Source organism: Pantherophis guttatus, chromosome 16 (genome assembly GCF_059756535.1).
Source record: "Pantherophis guttatus breed Tessera chromosome 16, ASM5975653v1, whole genome shotgun sequence".
NCBI classification, from domain to species: Eukaryota; Metazoa; Chordata; class Lepidosauria; order Squamata; family Colubridae; genus Pantherophis; species Pantherophis guttatus.
The window spans coordinates 14,479,941-14,484,655 of NC_142078.1; the positions used below are offsets into that span (position 1 = coordinate 14,479,941).

At 47.7% G+C, this 4,715-nt stretch overlaps 1 long non-coding RNA gene across 1 annotated transcript in view; it reads right to left on the minus strand.

Moving 5' to 3' along the window:
- The window catches only part of LOC148111811 (uncharacterized), a 6,971-nt gene extending 5,476 nt beyond the window's left edge, over positions 1 to 1,495 (minus strand). Inside the window, exon 1 of the long non-coding RNA XR_015730136.1 lies at positions 1,303 to 1,495. This is a non-coding gene — a long non-coding RNA (uncharacterized LOC148111811). The remainder of the gene's footprint in view (positions 1 to 1,302) is intronic.
- Positions 1,496 to 4,715: the final 3,220 nt, after the last annotated feature.

The window sequence follows — 4,715 nt, forward strand, 5'->3', positions numbered from 1 at the left end:
TGGAGAAGGTTGAGAAGATGCTCCTTTGGACTTTCAGGAGTGGATTCTTTGATGAATAATGAAGAGCAACACGATCACTGGGGACTGAAAATTAATGGGATGGTTGGAGAGCCTCCCTAGACTGCATGCACCCGTTCCCTAGATTATCACGCGTGGATCTAGCTCTTCTTATGTTCTACAACTTTGAAGCAGTTGGCATCTACAGTTGGGTCCCTCAAATGGCTCTGCTGTAGCAGAATGTCTGGGGTACGAAGGGACATCCAAACTGTGCGTCTCTAATCCAGCTTTCCACGGTCAGTTTTCTTTCAAGCATTTGGATTCTTCAGCCATTGTGTCAGCACCTCAGCGCTGACATAGAAAAGGGAGATAAGCCCTGAACTTTTGCCTGCTAAATCCCTTTGAAGCCCGGTCTCCGTGGAAATGAAGAGGGGGAGAACATTCCTGTGAAATGACGAGACAAGAAGTCAGGAGAGTGACTTGGAAGATAGCCAATGAGAAGCAGAGAATTGGGGATCGGAAAGGGAGGGATTGGGGGGCAAAAGGTCAGCATTGAGTCATGATCCAGTTGTTGTACTCGAATAAAGAGAAGATTTCCTTAAAGATTGGCAGTTTGGAAATTCATTTATTTTGAGATAGCATCGAAGTCTGACACATTGCTTCTTTCAGTCTTCTCATCGTTGGGGGATTTTCAATGTTTCTTAGAAGAAAATGGTCAAGATGCCCAACTTTTGACCCAAGCAAATAAATAGTTACTTTTTTCTATATTAACTTGCTGAATGTCTCTCTTGTGCTAATTTTCCTTCCCTTTCAGTGGTTTTCTTTTTATTTATTGGGAGAATAATCCCTCTAATTTCCCAGCCGGCCAGTTCAAAATCTGTTTTCTCTTGGAGACAAAACTGTTGAGGAACTACGTTAAATTGGTAGCGATGATCAAAGCAGCCTTAGCATCTAGCATCGATTTTGCCCGCTCTCAGGAAATATGCCAGTGGTGGTGGGGGGTGGGGTGGGGGGGTGTCCCCAATTCCCAGCCCGTGAATTGGTACCGAGCCACGGCGCATTGGGAACTAGGTTGCACAAGCAGCGAGCATTTGTGCATGCATGGATTAGGCTGCACTGTTGCATACGTTAAACCTGCCACTGCCTCTACCCGTCTGTGGAGCCAGAAAGTTTGAGAACCTCTGTCCCAGAGGGTCTTACGATGATTCGAACCCTTTGGCGAACAGGGATTATTTGAAATGAAGTCTAAGAGTGGCCGAGATTGAGCTGTGGGTTGAATTGATGCCAAGTTTGTGGGTTGCTGACCTCTTGATCTCCACTGCGGTTCTTGGCTCGTTTTCGACCCGTTTCCAATTTTGGCTGCCATCTGATGCTGGTTTACTAAAATAACCACCTCCTCACAAAACCAATAATCAAAGGCAAGGTTGATGATAGTCAGCCAGTTCCAGGCCATGAGGCAGTCCCACCGGAACGAAGCCCTCCGGCTCTTCGCCACCGGCGGTGCTTCCCTCCAGCCTTCGTCCGAAACCCCGCACCAGGAGGCTGAAGCAGATCCCGAGTCGGAATTTCTGTCCCCCTCCAACCTGCACAAAAAGACCCCAAAGGGGGAGACTCTCTGCAGGAACACAAACGTTTATTTATTTATTTATTTAATTTGTATACCGCCCTTCTCCCAGAAGGGACTCAGGGCGGTGAACAGCCAAAATTAAAAAAACATACAAATACAAAAGTTAAGATAATTAAAAAAGAATTAAATCATGAGCTTCCCAATTTAAAACCCCCAAATCCTTAAAATTTAAAATCCCAATTAAAAACCATTTAGGCTAGGCCGGTTTGGTGGAATAAAAACGTCTTCAGGGCTTTACGGAAGGTCCGGAGGTCCGGGATCAATCGTATTCCAGGAGGCAGCTCGTTCCACAGGGCGGGTGCCCCCACAGAGAAGGCTCTCCCCCTGGGGGCCGCCAGCCGACATTGCCTGACCGACGGCACCCTGAGGCGGCCCTCTCTGTGAGAGCGTATTGGCCGGTGGGAGGTTATCGGTCTCGCAAATATCCTGGCCCTAAGCCATGGAGCGCTTTAAAGATGAGAACCAACACCTTAAAGCGCACCTGGAAGACCACTTCATTGCACGTATCTGGCCCAGGGGCCGTAGTTTGAGGACCCCTGATTTAGTGCAAGATAAAAAAAATGCAAATAATTTTTCTGCGAACCACCAAAATTTTCTTGCCCGGACCACCAGTTGATGACCGCTGCTGTAAACAGCCCGGAGTCACCTTAAATGAGTTAGATGGCCATATAAATTTTCTAAATAAATCAAAGTCCAGCCTGGGCAATCACATTGGGACAAGACCTTGCAAGCGCGCTCTATTTTCATCTGGGGCCCGTGCTAAAAACGGGCCCCATAACACCCTGGGGCACATGGTTTGACATCTTACAAACTTGCACAGGAGAAATTAGAGGCGGCCTATTCCAGTAGGCGAGGGTTCCTTTTGCACGCAACCCTCCTCCTCCTCCTCCTTCTTCGTTTCCCAGGTGTTCTCTCTAAATAGCTAGAGCTATTTCTGCCTCCCACTTCACCGCGTAATAATCCTAATTGGAGGCCCGCGGATAAAAATTCTCCCCCTTAATAGCCACAGAAGAAATACGACGAGCCCCATAACTCCTAGACAGTCTGCCTCGCGCTTGTAAGCACGGGGAGATATGAGAAAACAACAGTCTGTGAGTTCCAACACCCTTCAGAGGATAATTTTCTTTCCTTAGCTTGTCTTGTGGTTTCTAAGGTCACGGACTAGTCTTGAGGGACACCATAAAAGCCAGAGTCAGCAAAACCCTCCCCTCCTCCTGGTACCCCTCCCAGAATGTTCTTTGTTAATGGAGAAAGAGTGAGACCTTTAACTTTAAGTTCTCTGCTTTTGACCTCCTTGCCTTGTTTATAGAAGTTTATAGGAGAATCTGGCATCTTCAGCTTAGCTGCTAGCCAGAATTAGGGGGGAAAAAAACAGGAGGAGTAAGAGAAGGTCAATGGATGCAATCAAATTGTCATCTCTAAGGCTTTGGAGAGTGTGATAGCTCCTGGATGCAGAGGGGTCTTTTAATAATGATAATAACTTTATTGTCATTGTACGTGAATACACAGTATACCCATACAACGAAATTCACTTAACACCCAAAGACCAGGTCCAACACACAGAACAATCCCCAAAAACACTCCCACCCACCACAAATTCCCCACCCCTAAACCACCCAAACATCCACACAACAGACCAAGGCATGCTGTCCAACAGCTCACTGACGGTGGCCCTTTAGTTCATTTGTTGAGTGCAATTATAGCTCTGGAATAAAAACTATTCAGGAGACGTGTGATCTGAGTTTTAATTGGTCTGTCTGTCTGTCTGTCTCTCTGTCTATTCATCCAGCTAATCTATCTATCCATCTATCATATCTATCTACCTCCCTACTGGTGTGTGTCTGTCTGTCTGTCTGTCTGTCTATCTATTTATCTAACTGTGTGGTCCTTGGGGCTCTCTGAGCTTGGGTGATTTTCTTGCGGACGTTTCATGACCCAACTAGGTAACTTCATCAGTGCTAGTGAGTGTGATTTTCTCCCTGTTTTTATACAGAAGATCTGAGCTTGGGTGGTTTTCTTGCAGACGTTCGATGACCCAACTAGGTAATATCATCAGCGCTAGCGGCAATGCACTAGCACTGATGATGTTGCCTTGTTTGGGTCATGAGACGTCTACAAGCAAACAATGAAGCTCAGAGCTACTGTATATAAACAGGGAGCAAGCCATACTCACTGGCACTGAGGATGTTCCCTAGTTGGGTCATGAAACGTCTGCAAGAAAACCACCCAAGTTCAGAGAGCCCCAAGGACCCCACAATCTTCTCCTTCTCCTTCTCCTTCTCCTTCTCCTTCTCCTTCTCCTTCTCCTTCTCCTTCTCCTTCTCCTTCTCCTTCTCCTCCTCCTCCTCCTCTTCCTTATCCTCTTCCTCCTCCTCCTTACACCCCACTCTCTTCTAGCACTGAGGATGTTCCCTAGTTGGGTCATGAAACTTCTGTAATAAAATCACCCAAGCTCAGAGAGCACCAAGGACCCCTCCTTTCAACCCTGAGCTACAAATATTCCCTTTTATTAGCAACTCTGTTACTCCGTTTATGACTTATCGTAAAGGATGAGAGTCACCGGCATTCATTCTACCCCCACACCCGCCACAAAATAGTATTCCCAAGATAACTGTAGCCGTCACCAAACCCTTGATGGGATGGAAACCAAGAACCAAACAAAGAAAAGAGCTTTTCAAAGGACAGCACTCTTCCTCAAAGAAGGACTTGCAAAGATAACACATTTTGATGGATGGCCTCCCTGTCCCAGAGCGGCGGCTGCCCCACACATCCCTGCCCCACGCTTCTTCTAGGAACTGCTTTGCCTTCTATCGAGCAGGAGAGCAAAAGTTCAATTTCCTCGCTGCAAACTCGCCGAGCCCCCCGTTGGCGCCTGTGGTGCAGTTTCCCATTTCTGTAGGGTCAGCAGGCTGGAAAGGGAGAAGGGTGGGTGGGTGTGTGGGTGAGTGGGGGGGGATTACCTCCCTCCGCCCCCTGCCCCACAACCACCGCTCCCCCCCTCCCTCTTCCTGCCTTGGCTCCCCTTGTTTTCTGGCCATTGTGGCTTCCCCTTCTTTGCATGCAAAGTTTGGAGAGGGTCCAGCTGTGGGCT